The following is an 18,257-nucleotide window of genomic DNA, read 5'->3' as shown; positions in this document are numbered from 1 at the left end:
CACCATGATACAATCATGCCTCCATGATGACATAGGCAACCCTACGATAAAATCAATGGATGCCATATCTTATCTCCACTCTGGAATGGTATGCAGCTTCAAAAGACCCATTGAATGCAAATGCTTTGCCTTCACTCTTTGGCACTCAAGACATTAAGCCACAAAATCAGCAACATTGTGCCTCATCCCTACCCAAAAGTATAGTTTTTTAAGATTAGTAGGCATCTTCTTGACACTAGGATGTGTGGAATATGGTGAATGATGTGCTTTTGAAAAAACCAAGGCACAAAGATCACCTAATATAGGTACATATATGCATCCCAAGTATCACAGTAGTCCATCATACTCAAGAAAATATCCTGAAAACCTCCCCCCATGGGTACATCTAGACTTGATCTCTATCCTCACCTTCTGATACCAAGTATCACTAGACAAGGCCCCCAAGATACAACCTCACAAATCCACTCCCAATGACATCACTAATAGCTCATGTCACATCCTACTCAAGGTATCCACAACAACATTCTCCTTCCCTTTAATGTAATGAACATCAAATTCATATTCACATTGTAACTCCATCTAGTGACATTGTCATGCATTTAGGTTTGGCTGAGTAAAGATGTACTGCAAGCTCCTATGATCACTATGAAACTCAAACCTATGTCCCAAAAGGAAATGTCTCCAATGAATGAGAGCATGCACTATGAACACAAATTCTAAATCATGAGTGGGTATTTAAGCTCATGGTAATTGAGCTTTCTAGACTCATATGTAATCACTCGACCATCTTGTATCAACATTGCACCCACACCTTCCAACGAAGTATCGGTGCAAACCATGAAATCACCTAGAAGATTAGACACTACAACGACTAGTGCACTAGTCAAACACTCCTTAAGAGCATTAAATCTTGCCTTACACTAGTTTGACCAAACATACGTCTTCCTTTTCTACTAAAGAGAAGTGATGGGATGAGCTACTCATAAGAAATACTTTACAAAGTGATGGTAATAACCTGCCAATCCCATGAAACTAAAATCTTTTGAGACATTAGTGGGCATTGACCAATCCATGATAGCACAAATTTTGTTTGGATCTACTACAATACCATCACCTATGATGATATGTCCCATATACTTCACCTCTGATTAGAAGAACTTATATTTACTCAAGTTGCCATACAACTGATGGTCTCTTAAGCACTGCAACACTTGATGCAAATAGACTTCATGCTCCTCCACAATCTTTGAATAGATCAATATGTCATCCATAAAAATAATGACACATTGATCAAGGTAAGTTTGAAATACTCCATTCATCAAACTCATAAATACTGATGGCACATTGGTTAACCCAAAGGGTACAACTGTGAACTCATAATGCACATACCATGTACAAAAAGTTGTTCGATGAATGTTAGTCTCTTGGATATGAATTTGATGGTATCTTGACATTAGATCAATCTTTGAGAACACTTGTGTTCCCTTCAACTAATAAAACAAGTCATCAATCCTTGGCAAAGGATACCAGTTCTACATTGTCACCTTATTCAACTATTAGGAGTCAATGCAAAACAAAAAGATCCATCTTTCTTCTTCATGAAGATGATTGATGCACCCCATATGGATACACTAGGATGAATATGGCCCTTGGCCAACAATTCCTCCAACTGTAATCTAATCTATCAATCTAAAAATTAATGTCATCTTGTAGTTGCATACCTAAAATCTCATCTAGAAACACATTTGCATACTCATGAAGGAGTGGGTGCTCATCAAGGGTCACCATATGGCTCTCAACTTCCTTGAGATAATTGATAGAAACAAGAAATAATTAATAACCCTTCCACACACTCTACTTTAGCTAATTAGCTGAGATTGTTCAAAGTGAGACTGGCCTCTGGACTCCCAAAAGTTCCACCTACCTACCTATGTCATCAACACACTGTACCAACTTACAATGGTAATCAATATTTACCTGATGGGCAACTAATCAATCCTATCCAACACAATGTCATATGATCCTAGAGCTAGGATACAAAGATCCACTATGGTGGTAAAGGTTTCCAAATTCAAACTATAACCTCAAACCAATGATTCTACAGCTACTTTGAAACTTGTGGCTAACTCAACCTTCAACCCATTGACCTAATGTGGTACTACTAGCCCACATTGTTGAACAAGAGATGGTGAAATGAAAGAATCAGAAGCACTAGAGTCAAACAAAACTGACCAAGTCCTATAGATGGTTTAATAGAACACTCAAAAGATTTATGGCCAAGTTGACCACGAGAATAATAGTTTCCCCTGAAGTTGGAACCTGTTTCACGACCACCCTGAGTAGCGCTAGCGTAAGGTGCACTACCCCTACCACAAATTTTTGTTGACCACCCTATGGAGGGTGGTTCTGCTAAGATTTTTGTCCTTGGCTCTAGTCATCTCCCTTCTTACCAGAGGCACCAAAAGATTTTCCACCCTTGGTCTAAAACCCTCATTGATAACCACAGCACTTACCCCCTTGAGAGGGTACTAACTAAGTATATCCTTTCCCTGAGGATTGGGTAAACTGTGCATCATATCCTGAATTCTATGTACTTTGGTTTTGAGAACCAAATTTACCACTAAAACCTAAAGCCAAATTTTCCTCTTCAATATGTGCCTTCTCAACAGCAAGAACAAGAGTCCTAGGCTGATGCATACGGACTTCTCCAATAAGGGCATCCTTAAGGCCTTGGATGAAATGATGAGTCAAGAGTAAATCATCATAGTTGTAGCATGAGTATTGTCTAAGCTCAAAGAACCAGAATTCATACTGATCCACTATCATGTTACCTATCTTGATCTTGTGGAACTCCTTAGCATTGGCCTCTCTAAACTAAGGAGATAAGAATCTCTCTCAAAACCTCTCCTCAAAGATCTCCCAGGTGAGATCTACAATGTTGATCTGGAGCTTCTACCCCTACCATATGGATGTATGGTCCCTCAACTATATAATTGCACAATAGGCCCTCATATTGGTTGCATATGGGTATGTGGTGAAGAAATGCTCCATGTCTAACAACCAAGTTTCCACCTTGAGGCCACTTCCTTACCATCATTCAATGGTGGTTTGGATTGTTGAAGGGATTTCATGATATCTAAATGGATGGAAACTTCACTGTTGTACTCCCTACCAACCTAATAGTGCCCTCGACCACCAAGTGGAATACAGGAATTCTCATGTTCACGCTCCTCCTCTCTATGCTCTGATTGATGGGAATCCCCATGATGAGATCCCTCTTCCTAATCATGATCCTATTGACATTCCTCTATACAAGGGTCCAACCAAGAAAGAATCTTTTGAAGCACTGGCATCAATGCCCCAATGTCATTATGTTCATTATTACCCTATTCTCCCTCTCCATCCTGACATTACCCTATTATTATTAAATTAAATAAATATTGTCACGTTCTAAATTTAAACTATAACTTTTATCCTCAAATTTGATTCTTTTTATTTAATTCTTTTTATTTAATTCTTTTTATTTAACTAATTTCCTAGTTAATTAAATAAAATAAAATATTAAAATATCATATTAATTTTCCATTTAATTAAACCATTAATTAAATCTTTTAATTAGGCTTAATTAATAGAAAATTCACCAAGAAAGAGTTCTGCAACAATAGAAAAATGCAAACTAGGGCAGACACTACATCCACCCCCCCTAGAATTAGGCTTACTCCTAGAAGCCTGCATGAATGTTATAACCAGAGAATTCACTATGTGGGTCCCATTGAACCCTTTCCCCTTGTAGGAGGATATGATTCCACTGAGGACACTACAACACACATAGAGCAATATGATTCTGGTTTAATAGTAAACCAAAAACCATATTGTTCCAACATTTGTTCTTTTTAAAACTACTGAAATAGATCTCCTAAACACTCTAAAAAGGAGCAACATAATGTTCGTAAAGATGATCAAAGGCATACTACCTTAAAGCATAGATGAAAGATACATGTTTTAAAAATAGAATAAGTTTCAATTTTTAGTTTTTTCCATGTTTAGGTTTTAGCATAATTTTAGGTTTGAAACCTAAGTGTTGAAGCATGAAAAATATGCAAGTAACAGTTTAAGTCTTGTTTCAACTCACCTTGTTTCAAGTTTCAGTTTGAAAGAGATACACATGATAGTTCAAATTTTTCATTTTGTTCAACTAGTTAACAACTAGTGGCATCCCAATATACCCAAAGCTCCCAATGTAGAAACTCGTGCTCTGATACCAAATGTAATGCCCCACCAAGCGATCCAAAAGAATTAACCTAAATTTTTACTAAGTTTTCCAAATAATTTTTTTTTTTTAATCATGAAAGATAAGCCATTCATATCAAACACATAGTAGTGGAAGCAATAACATGTAATCATCTAAAAGCATACATAACAGGTTACATTCCTTAAGGATCCCAAGACATTGAGTCACATTTAATCTAATTAATACTAAGTCTAACAACTACCACATCCATGTGAAAGAATAATTAGAAGGCCCAAAGTACATAATATACATTTGTTCTGAATGCCTCTTGGCAAATTAAATGTGGGATGCTCAATCATCCACTGTACATGACATAGGGTATGAAAAGCTTAAAAGAATATACATATATAAACATAAAGATGCATCATCCTCATCAAATCCATGATACAAGTGCAATAAAGTAAATGAAACCATTAACATACATGATACATCCATCCATCAATAAAGATATAAAAACCATCATAAAAGATATCCATCCATCATAAAACACAACTAACTAAGTGTGCAGTTCCCTTAATTCCAAGAGCGTCTCCCATTATTCAAATCATAAGAATAACACAATATCAACTTTCAAATAATTAGTTTACAATTTCCTTAAAACACTTCAAGGACAATCATTTATTTAAAATAATCTTTATTGATTTTAAGTAAAATCAATCACATTAATAATTCAATTATTTAATTCCACTAAACACTTATTAATATCTCTTTTCTTTTAATTTTCCCTGATTTAAAAATCCATTTACTTAAATTGACTAATAATTAATTACACTTCTTCTACTATTAACTAATCTTAATTAAATTAAATTAAATTATATTAGTTAATAAATCATATAAAACTAATGCATAATAATAAGATTCTATTTTAATTCGAACCCAAACCCGAATCAAGTTCCAAATCTTGATTCTACTAAGGGAAGATTGCAATAATATTTTTAATTCCCATAACTGGATGAAATAATATGCATGCCCGAATTCCAAATTAGAAAATTGAAGATTCATTCATAGAGAATTATTCAGACACACATAACAGACACGATGAAGACAGGAAGAGAAAGAGCATAATAAAATATGTGAAATAATCACGAGTGCCTACCTAGACACTGATGCTAATTCGCTACGCCTCAAAAAATTGTAGAGAAGCTCCTCCTCTTAGAACCTCCTCCTTTCCAAAAATTCCTTCCTTCTCCAATATTCGCAATTCCTCCAAGAACCAAACCCCCCCAAGTGACTAGGAGTGCTTGTAGAAGCATATGAGGATGTCCATACACACTAGGAGAGCATGTATATAAAGGCCTCTAAGATGCATCTAGAATGTGTCTAGAAAGAACTAAGAGATAAGCGTGATAACTAAGCACATATCTTCCACAATAAGAAGATAAACATGATGAGGTGTCTAGAATTTTGTAGACACCATGTGCTCAATAATGCACTAAGTCCTAAGTGTAGACAACATGTGCATAATTAGAGTGCAAACTCCTATGTTGTCAACATGACAACTCACAAGAGTTTGCATACTCCTATGTGAATAAGTATTAAAATAATGCATATTAATTTATTTAATATTCACTTGACTCCTTTTTAAATTAATTTATTAAATATAAATCTCATGCACTTATCATGTGGTCATGAAATTTTAATAAATTAATTTCTTTTCCATTTTTAAATTTATTTTTGAAACTTAATTGATAAAATATTTATTAACTTAAATAATATTATTATTTAGCATTTATTTAAAAATGAACTCTAAATATATTATTATTAAATTAATTAAATATTATCACATTCCAAATTTAAACTTATAACTTTCATCTCCAAATTTAATTCTTTTATTTAATTAATTTCCCAATTAATTAAATAAAATAAATATTAAAATATCATATTAATTTTCTATTAAATTAAATCATTAATTAAATCTTTTAATTAGACTTAATTAATAGAAAATACACCAAAGACTCAAAGTAAAATACTAAAACCCATCATAGCAAAACACATACAAAATCAAACCAAGGGTTAATATCATGAATTACATCATCTAGTGCATTTGAAGGGTACTCGACTTAGATACTTGCCCTAATTTTCAATTAGAAAAAATGACTTAAAAGGATTGGGATTTGGACTTGAGAATTTATCTCCCCTCTCTTACCATTAAGATAATGCGATAGGGTACTCTCATCCTAGTAATTTAGGGAAGTCGATACGCAGTACCTGCAACCTACATAAAATCCATGCATGTACAAGCACAATATATACTAAACTAAATAGGAAATGGTAGGAAGCAATGCATCATGTAGATCTCGACTAGCAGGTGACTACGACTCCCTTCCTGAACCACATCAGAAATGCCATACAAAAAGAAAACAAACATGCATACCATACACATGCAAGTATGGGGTAAGTATCCATAAGAAAACACATATGATAATAAATCATCTAACTAATGATCATAAATAACTGCAAACACTGTAATAATCATCATACATACATGAACTATAAAGTACTAAGTTATCTCATCATATAATAAATTGAATCTGAAACAATATCTGATAATCTCAAAATAATGTTACTAATAATCATCAACATAAAACAAAAAAATATTATCATCTAATATCTAATGATCATGGTTGCTTATGCACTTCCTGAAGATGCATTGTTTCTTGGTTTGGATAGCTCTACTCAGTCTCTTAAAGCAACTATATTGGACAAAAAATCTTCGCATTGTCCCTTATGAAATTGTTCATTTTTCCTTAGAGCTACCCCATTACAAAACCAAGGATGGAGTTCACAGAGATCCCATGAGTAGTGGACAAGTTGTATCACCTCCTTTGATGTGTGTAGAATCTCTTGACCTCATTCTTAACAAATTAAAGAAGGCAAATTTTAAGTTTGACAAGTTAGGGCAATTTCTAGAAGCGAACAGCAGCACGAGAGTGTTTACTAGAAAAAGATGCATGGCCTTGGTTAATATTTATGCATGGCAGCTCCAATCAAAGCCAATGGATTTTAATAAAGATTTGTATATTAAAAGTTTGATATAAATTTATAAATTGATTGAGATTTGAATATGATTTTGTGTTAAATTATTAATAAGATTTACATGAAGCTTATCGATATTTAATAGTTTCATTAATAGATTTTAGAATTAAATTATTATTATTATAAAATGAATTTTAAGGTTGTTATGTCATTGATAAATACTATTTTATTAATAATATTTGTTAATAAGATTTTCATATTACTTCTTCATTATAAGAGCTTTATTATTTATTAATTTAAATAATAATGCATTTAAATATGGTTTAATTTTTAATTAATAAAATTATTGATAATTTTATTAATTAATAGTAACTGATTATTGTTGGGATATTGATAAGTTCTTAGGTTGATAGTTGTTAATTAATTTAATTAAATATTAGATTAATTAAATTTAATTAATGTTATTTAATTAAGATTAATTAATGATAGAAGTTGTTTAATTCAAGTTTTGAAATTATTATAATGCTGGTTTAATAGAGTCAAGATGAATTTCTTTAAAATCAAAGAGCATTATTTTAATAATTTAAATAATAGATGGTTACTTATCCTTTAATTGTTTTTGGAGAAATTGAATTAAATATTAAGGGAATTTTATTCAATTAGTAACATTGGTTTTATTAAAAGTCAATGGGTACTAGCTCAATGATTTATACAAGTAGATAATTGTCTTCTGAATATTTTAGAAAATTGTTTCCAAATAATGGAGGGACAATTCTATGTTTTATTCGAAGAGATAAACGGGTTGACTTGGATATTAAACAAAGAATCTTATACACTTGAAATGAAAATTGAAACTTCATATTTGGCTTAACCATGTGATTTTGAAAGCAAACTAAAATATGTGTTTGTATCTTGTTCTTTATGCTATCCATGTTTGGGGTTTGGGTGGTCCTAGAGTGTTGACCGGTTAGGATGTCTACTAGAGGCTTCGAAGTTATGCGAATGTGATGGCATGTTGATGTTATTTGATCTTGATCTTTTTTAAAACCCAACCATGGTAATGTGATGGTATGCTCTATGAGACGTTTGTATTTACTGATTGTTATTGCTTTCCAATCTTCTTGTGTGAAGCTAAGGTGTATGTATTTGAGATACTTGACTTAACCATTTTTGAGTCATTGATCAGTTATACTTGGGTTACTTTCTAGTTGCCCTGATGGGACTGAAGTTTTTGTTTTGATCTCGATGATGTCATGTTGTGAGATGTTTTGACTTGACTATTTTGGAGTCTTTGATCAATATTACTTTGAGATACTTTTCAGTTTCTTGTTGAGAATCGATGGATATTATGATTATCATTGGATGCTTGTCAATTGCTCAGGGAGAACTGATGTGATTATTTTGATTATCTTTATGATGTTATCTAGTCACTTGTATAGGACTGAGGTGATTTTGTGATTTGTGATTTCATGAGCCTAGAGTAGGTTATCTACTTGTAGTGTCGAGAAGTGGCTTGCAATGGGTGCCAGGGCCCAAAGTGGCTACCAGGGTAACTCATTGTAAGTTATTTAATAAGTGAAAACATTTACACTAAATGGAGATTGAAATGAACCTAATAAGATAATTATATGTTCTCGCCCATGCCTCAAGTGCTAGTACAAACTAGGATGGGAGTAGAGAGAATACTTGGTTGTGACCTTGCATTGTGTAGTATGCCTCATTAGTATGAGAAGATACTAGTGGCCGCATAGGGATCACTAGGGGGTCGAGGTCTATTGAGAGACTACCAGGATAACTCTAGTGTGATCGGTGCAATGACACTTTCCCACTTACATAGTAGATTCCTACATGTCTTTGTGTGCCTCTGGGTATAGGTGTCAACCTTTTATGTTGGAACCTTTGAGTTAGTATACTTTTAGGATTCCTAGACTTAGAGAGTACTTGTGTTATGTGATTTGATATCCTATTTGGGACTTGAGACTATCTCCTTAGCATGGTGGGAGTAGGCCATTTAGGTTCCACACGGTCAGGTGGTAGTGCTTTTTCACTCTTACCATTTGAGATTCGTCTGACACACTGTGGCTAGAACATTGTTTGTTTGAATTTACCTTAATTCTATTCTTGGATTATTATGATGGACATGTATCCTTATATTGATGATTAGCATATGATAGATGATGTTATTTACTTATCTTATGCTTTATTCCTTGCATGTTATATTTCTTTATGCATATGTTGTAGTATGTTTAGGAGTGACATTCCTACTATGATAATACGGATGATCTCTTTAGTGACTTGGGATGTTATGTGTGGAGGGATGGCTAGGGTCCACGATGGTCTAATGATGCTATTGATGGTTGGGAGGAACCATGCAGTTAGCTAGTTGTGTTTTATGATGGATGGATGTCTTTTACGATGGTTGTTATATCTTTATTGATGGATGGATGTATCATGTATGCTAATGGTTTCATTTACTTTATTGCACTTATATCATAGATTCGATGAGGATGATGCATCTTTATGTTTATATATGTATATTGTTTTAAGCTTTTCATACCCTATATCATGTATAGTGGATGATTGAGCATCCCGCATTTAATTTTCCAAGAGGTATTTAGAACAAATGTATATTATGTACTTTGGGCCTTCTAATTATTCTTTCATGTGGATGTGGTAGTTGTTAGAATTAGTATTAATTAGATTAAATGTGACTCAACATCTTGGGATCCTTAAGGAATGTAACCTGTTATGTATGCTTTTAGATGATTACATGTTATTGCTTCTAGTACTATGTGTTTGATATGAATGGCTTATCTTTCATGATTTTAAAACAAATTTTTTTGGCAAACTTAGTAAAAATTTAGGTTAATTCTTTTGGATCCCTTGACGGGGCATTACACTTAGTGAGCTGGATAAGCATCCTAATTGCATGTAGCTCCAATTGTTTCTTAGCATGGAGTAGCTCCAATTGTTTCTTAGCTATGTTTTGTATTGCAAATTTTGATATGTTATGTCATTTTATGAATTGGGTTGTCGTTATATTTGAGAGAGAAAAATTAGATCATGAATTAAATGTGGAATTTTCAACAATGTTATTTCTAAGTTTTATTCATTCTTTTGAGTTTGTAAAGGTGCTGCAATATTATCTTTTTATCTGTACTATTATTGCCATTGTTGTGTTTGCGAACATAATCATTAAAAAAATCAGAGCACAAATAGAACTATATATTACTAGAACCTCGTAGAGTCTGAAGATTTTTTCATTTGATTTTATCTGAGAGTTGTTGAATCAGCTATCTTATCATGTCTCTTCATCATTTGTATAACTCTATAATTTTTGATAATTTGTAATGTTTATTTTTATAAGTTTCTATATATTTTAAATGCTATAATTTTTGTATAGTGACATTTCATTGTATCCCACTTTCTTAAAAATGATATTCCCATATCTATTTGTCTCCTGTATTGGAGGAATTTCCTATCTTCAAGCTATTGTCCTTTGTTCTTCCTCACATGCCAAAATCATTTACATTTTTGGAGCCAATAAACTAAAGGAAAATAGGCTCATTCACCATAGAAGGGCACATGAGACAAGTCCTAATAAAACTATTTTAAATGGGAAATAGATATGCACAACTAAGGCATTCTTAGATATTCATATAATGAGCAAGGGAATGGGGTAGAAGTTGTTTCAAAGTATTTTTAAGAATCCTTTGTAGTTTTAAGAATTTAATAATTTTGATGTGGAGTTGTATTTATATTCTATCTAGGTATTTCTACCCTATTTTGCTTCCCTTACATATTTCTATATTCTTCTTTTCAACACAGGATGAGAGTATATTGTAATACTAGCCTCACAAAATTGCAACTAGTTTCTATATATATGCTCTTAGTGATTTGTATTACTAATGCCAATGTGGCATTAGGCAACACCTTGGTTGGTCTGGGAAATTAGTTTTCTTGATTTAGGGCATTGAAGTTTGAACTATTCAAATGAACAGTCACTCTTTCCTTTAAATGAAAATATTAGGCTGGTTCAAACTTAAGTTTTGATGTTGTCTTCCAAAGGCAATGTTGTAGGTTGAAATTCATCTCAACAAATAATGGTACCCATGAATCATTTTTTCCTAGAAAAATATATTGTTGAAAATCCTTATAAAATCACTTTTTTTTGTGTTGTCTTCCAAAGGCACTGTTTCAGGTTGTGCTAAGATGAGATTCATCTTGATAACTAATGGTGCTTCTGAATCATTTTCCTATATAAAAATATTGTTGAAAAGCCTTACAAAATCACAATGTTACATTCCTTGTGTAGTTGTGATCATGGTGCCTTCTATCATTATTTATTTTCTCTATTTTAATTTTTCTCACTGCCAACTACCAAAAATTAATTTGGTAGCTATATTGATACGCAACTGCTATGATTGGAATGCATCATTAAGATTATATCATGGTACACATAGGTGTTGTAAATAGAAAGGGCTTTTCATCCTGCCATAGGGTTTTTACACTCATCCTTCTTGTTAAAAAAATTTTTAACCAAGGCACAAGTATAATGAATGCCAACATTTAAGGATTTGTTTGTCAAAACATAGTTCATTTTGTTAATATAAACTATAATTTTAATTGTTAAAAAATCATTTTATACAATGTAAGGTCTGAATTTACTCCATAGACCACCAAAATCTCAATGTATCCAAATATGATAGGCTCTATTTAGTAGCTTACTATATATGCTTCCTCTTGAAATGTTCTAGTAAGTGGGAATGAGTGAATACAACTTTTTTTTTTTTGAAAAACTACAGTTGGATTACCAGTATGGTATAAAGGATATATCCCCCATTTTGTGATCATCCTATATGTAGGTGGTTTTATGTGAGAGAATTTTGGTACCTCTTGGATGGTGTTTGTTCCTCCTACATGGGCATTGCCCATTTTTTACAAACCCTTTAGTGGTTCTCCTGGAATGCTTTTGAGACTGACATGGAGTCTTAAGCAATTGTTTTTACTTAGTTTAAGGAAACTATGATGAAAAAATATCTTTAAAAAATATGAAACATTTGTAGTTGTGTTATAATACAAAATAAAATTTAATATTGTTATACTCTATAGAGTTAAGGGCCGAAGAGCATAAACATTGAAACATTTGATTATTGATAGTTAATGGAAATGAGCACTAAACATTCAAATGAAATCTCAAATAAGAATCTTAGATAATAAATTTCATAATTTAAAGTGATTGGTACATTGTAGTGAGAAATTAGAGCACTCAGTGTGTCAGTACAGGATATATTACTATAAGAATGAAACCAATCAATTTTGACAAAATGGTTGATTGTAGAGTGACTATTAGTAATCAAAACCCTCATCTTAAGCATTGGTTGTTGGCTATTGATCCCTTTAGGATTTCACTATCAATACTTGTCTTAAATACTAAACTATTTGATTTGCAATGAAACACCAACCAATTCCATTTGTATATTCTCTTCATCTATTTGCCAAGGCTCCTTAGGAGACTATACATTTTTATCATGGAGCTTTCTCTATAGTATGTCATCTTGCAATTTTGGGGATACAAAGTAGTGTGTACAACTAATAGTTTCTCTATACTATCAGAGGCAATCCTTTTTCTCTTGATAGAGTTGACTAATCTATAAATGGACAATTTTCTCTTTAGTGGTGAGGAACTAGTTCACATGAGGTGGGTGGAGGTATCCATAGACCTAGAATAGACTACCTTGTAGTTGGCATCAGTGCGAAGTCACAATCTTGACCCACTCTTTCCTCAATTTGCATGTTTAATTAGTAGTGTGTGTGTTTTTCAAGGCTCACTCTGAACTGCTTCATCTCTACATATCAAAAAGGACAACTTCCTTAGGTTTAGGGACATACCATTTGGGTTCTTGGGCATTCTATTACATGTACAAGGGTTTATTGCATATGGTATCATATGTACAAGTGGGTTCCTTTGCACATACCTATGTTGAGAAATGAGAAGAAGAAGGTATTTACAATTCTAAGGTGCATTTCTTAGCTTGAACTATTGCTATAATCTCCAAAAGTAGTTTGTTAAAGGTCTCATCAATTCCCTAAGGTTAGAGAGTTTGTGCTTACATAACAAATCATTTTGATTGTGGGGCAAAAAATGGTACATTGAATTTGACCCATTTTCAAAAGTCATTAGATATTGCCAAAATCTCCTCTTTTCTCCCATATTTGTCTATTGACTCTCTTCATACACTCTATTTCCTACGCATTATCATCAAGTATGATGCTTCTTGAACCTTAGTCACCTTTTCCAACATGATGGAATTATAGTTGTAAAATGCCTCTAGAGCTTTAAGGAAATTGTAATGTTCCCTATTGGGACTGGACTTTAATTACCCTGAAATTCCAATTAGGGTTTGGATTGGGCTAGGAAATGGAAATTTAACTATCTCTTAACATTCCATAGTAGGAGGCTGATATACATCACAATGTTTTTAATTCAAATTAAATTATGAAATAGTTAATTGTTCATAATATATTTCATAGTTAATATATTTAAGCCCCAATTCCTTACTTCTCTCCTAATCACTATCCCTAAGGAGGATGGGGAATTGCCTGTGTTAAGGTAGATGGAAACCTATTTACAACCAGAATTCTTCATGGCTTTAGGACCCTATCCTTATTCCATTTTGGGATTCACCTATCTTCCAAGGAATTACTCTACCTCTCCCTAAAAATACCAACCTACCTTCTTAAATAGAAATAGTGAGTAATTAAGGATTATTCATTCTACACCAAGACCAAGAGGGATGTCTAGCACAACTTTCTCACTTTGCAACTTGTACCTACTTTTCACATTTGCTTCATCTTCTTGAAAACACACACCATCTTGTGTAGTTGGGAGGAGGTTGTAAGTGGGTTCCTTGGTAATCCAGCATAAAGACCCTCTGGTCCATTCTAGGATTCAAGATGGGATTCAAATAGTTGCACACATTCACATGATCATCATAATAAGCTATTGAGCTATCCATAATAATAATAATCACATATTTTAAGTGTTAAGAATTATGTATGTTGATATATTGAAACTATATTTAATAATCTTGATGAATCATCAGCATAAATGCACTGATTAGTTTGTGAAGTTTTGTAATATAGTCTCTTGTTGAATGTTGTTGGTGTCCAGATGTTTCTCTGTGTTGGTGTTGGGGAGTATTGATAGCCTAATACTTTTAACATTGGTATATACTTATGGTTCATTGTAGATATAATACTGATCTATATTTCTTCTATCATGCTCTTATTCAATGTCATTACTGTGTATATTCTTTCTGCTATTCATGAGATGCAATTGTATGTTCTAGATTGCTAAATATAACTATTGTTTGTATATTTGTTGCCCCCCTCCTTTTCCATTGCAACCCTTCTCTTTTTATACTTAATTATTCCTTTGACCAGTGCTATTGCTTGAGAGGAGACATGCTCCTTATAATCTCATTATCTATTTCTATTCACACCCCTTCATTTAGGTTAACAACTATATTATTGTCCATTTTTCTTTAATCACTATTTTCCTTTATTGTTTTTTATTAACGAAAAAAGGTTTTACAAGGACCTAAAACCTGAAAGTTTTATAGCAAAAAAGATAAGACAATAAAGTCCAGCAAAAAATAAAATAGAAACCAACAGCCAAAAAGAAAAAAAAGGCCACAGGCCAGGAGGCAAAAGCCAACCGCCAGACTGACAAGGAAAACCAAACCTAATAGTTCTCCTTATCCAGATCTTGCAGAGTTTCTGCAGATTCATTATCCTTTTGGTTGTTCACTCCTTCTTGGTTGATGTTCTGGGCTTCCTCCTAGTCCAAATGATCCACCTAGTCCCTGCCTGCATTCAAATTGGTCTCTTTCTTACCAATTTTTTGGCTAGTTAGCTTCCTCGTGTTTCCCTCGATGCTAATTCTCATAAGAGTACCCCCTAGGTTGACAATGTTCTCATTCAAAGTGTGCAGAGTGTCCACAATTTGATTAGTTAGAATCTGGATGATGTTGTCTAACCTCTAGACTTTCTATTCAACCCAGGAAAATCTATCCTCCTGATCATTTATGGAGTCCTGGCCACTGTAGTGCTTCTGGCTGTCATCCTGGTCATTCATCCTTCTGGTGTTCTCCTAGACTCTGTGGGGGCTCTGGCTGCTATCCTAGATAATCTTTTCCTTTAGAACCTTGATTTCCTGAAACAACCATTTGATAGATCAAAAGTTATCTATCAAGCCATTTTTCATGTTGTTCAAAAGGTTGAAGCCAAATTCCTGTGTGTTATTAGACAAGACTAGAAGAGCGGGGTCAATGAGCTCATCATAATGGGTTATATTGTCAAGGTCCTCCATCACTTGGATGTTCATTGGCTCTCTAAAAATTCCTAACCTAGCAGTATCAATGTTAAAATTCCTCCAAGCCCTCCTCCTATCCTTAGTTATCACCTCTACACTTTTAACCATAATCTTTGCCTCAAGCAAGGAAGAGGGTGAGATAGGACCAGGGGTCTCAGAGGTCAAGGTGATGGGGTCTTCCTAAAGTAGGGCTTGTTCCACTTTTCTTTTTCTGGGGTTATCTGGGGGAGCAACAAGGGTATCAAGGGCTTCCTTATCTCTCCCCCACCCCTTTTCCTCATCCTTCATAGTGTCCTTCCCCTTGGCCTTGTCCTCATCGTCTGACTTAGTCTCAGTCTCCTCTTCTTCTTCACTATCATCTTTCACCTCCTAGGGCTCAGGCTTGGGAAAAATGGGGGGGAGACCTCTAGGGCTCTTTCTGCTAGGAAAGTGGGGGTTGAGGGCAGCAGAGATGGCTTTGGTGGAAAAATGTTTGTCCTCTAATTTAACAACTTGAACATCCTCAAAGTCCAAATTGGCAGTGTCCTCCAAAGCATTCCTAGGGTCACCAAGGGTTTTTACCCTAGTTTGAGCTTTCAGAAACTCATAAACCAAGAGGAGAAGGCCTTCATGGAGAGTAGGATTAGTGATGGGTTTTCTTTGAAACCCTCAATATTTTTAGACATGGAGGTGAAAAGAAAGAAAGGAAAAGAAATTTTAACAGCATGCCTAAAGTGGTTAAGCAACACAAAATGGTGCGTTCTTATCCTATCAAACCTAGAGTCAAGAGTGATATACTCAATGAGAATCTTGAGAACATACCTCCATAATTTTTTGATGGATTCCATCTCATAGTAAGTGTCTATCTTGATAATTTTATTCCTCTCAGCATCGTCCTTGACAAATTTGCTAATAGCATTGGCCGACATCTTTTTATCCCTAAAGAAGTTTATGCCAACCTGAGAGATTTTTGTCACCTCTGCTATCAATCGCTCAATGGTTTGGTGGGTGACACCATCTATTTTAAATTTCTTGTTGTTCCATGTTTCCACCATCCCCTTGGTAGCCTCAATTTCAAAGCCATGAAGCTTCTCCATGAATCTAGTTATACCCCCTTTTTTGAGCTTGTGCCAAACCTTCCCCTTCCCCTTCCACTTCTCCATTTCCCCCCAAGGCTCTCTTCTGATCCTTTCCCCAACCATGGTAGACTTTAGCTCCGTAAACCCTATTCCTCTAGTAGAAATGTTGAGCTCAATTTTCCTTGATATGCTAAAAAAAAAATGTAATTATGATTTTTGGTGGTTCTATTCACGTCAAGCCTCAAAGCGTGCCATTCATACGCATGATTATGACTTGAAAAGAGCTCTGCATGACTTGTAATAACTCCCCTTTTGACATGTAATTTGGTGTATCTTTCCATAATTAAAAAGGGGTGATATTAGTACCCTGGATTTGATCATGTCAAAGTAACTCAATCGCCACTCTCAAGATTTCATCTCCATTCATCGATGTCATCACTGAGTTTTTGGTAATAGCATCATTGGCAAACCAGTCAGCAACCGAGCTAGCTTTATGATAAGTGTGGCTGATGAAAGTCCTTTTGAACTTTCCCAAGTCAAATCTAAGGTCCTCAATGATGTTAGCAATCATCCAAGAGGGTGGGGCATGTCCTTTGATACAATTGATAATGTTTACGGAGTTGCCCTCAAGCCATTGGCTCTTGATCCCTGATGCTAGGGCCAGCTTAACAATCTGTCTGGTTGCACTAGCTTTAGCAAAGTGATTGGTCTGGTGACCAAGAGGGAAAGAAATAGCTGCAATTCCTCCTCTTGAATAATTCCTAATGACGCCACCACTATCGACCAGTCTAGGATTCCCCTTAGCCACCCCATCAAAGTTGGCTTTGTGCCAGTCCTCAAGGGAGAAGGACCATCTTGCTTCTTGTCTTCTCTTGTCCCTGTCTTTCTTCCTGGCTTTATTGTTCCCTCCTTCCTTTTTGTTTCCTCCCTTTGTGATGGCAAAATTCTCCATAGTTAGACCTTCAATTTTCTCAGCAATTATGATCTCAGGAGCCTCTCTATCTCTAAAGATTCAATTGTTATGCTCTTTCTAGATTCTCGAGCAAAAGTGTGGGAGAATCCAGGAGCTGAAAAGCTGAGTATCCAAAATAGAGTAGTGGCTTCTCCACTAGTAGAAGAAGTCCTAGATGTTGTCAAGGGGACACTAGCTGAAGCCAAGATGCCTAGTCAAAAGATTCCACACCTTAGAGGAATAGGGGCAGAGGATGAATAGGTGATTTACCAATTCTAGGTTAAGCTTGCAAAGGCTGCACCTATTAGGGATGAATTGGCCTTTCTTGGCTAAATTGTCCAGGGTAAGAATTTTGTCTTATAGTAGCAGCCAGAAAAAGATATTAATTCTGGGAGTGAGGCTAGAAATCCAGGCACTGGCCCATAATGGATTCTCCATTCTAGTCCATAAGGAGAAGTAGCCAAAGGCTATAGAGAAAAGCCCATCTGAGTTATCACCCCAAATGATAGAGTCCCTATTGTTGTTGATGAGGGTGGCATTCAAAAAAATCATCAGAGGGATAAGGTCCAGGGACAGATCAGTGAGGTCCTGCAAACCTTGACC

Source organism: Cupressus sempervirens, chromosome 8, assembly GCF_028749045.1.
Source record: "Cupressus sempervirens isolate cs-2001-9-10 chromosome 8, ASM2874904v1, whole genome shotgun sequence".
Taxonomy (NCBI): Eukaryota; Viridiplantae; Streptophyta; class Pinopsida; order Cupressales; family Cupressaceae; genus Cupressus; species Cupressus sempervirens.
This window is presented reverse-complemented; position numbering follows the sequence as displayed.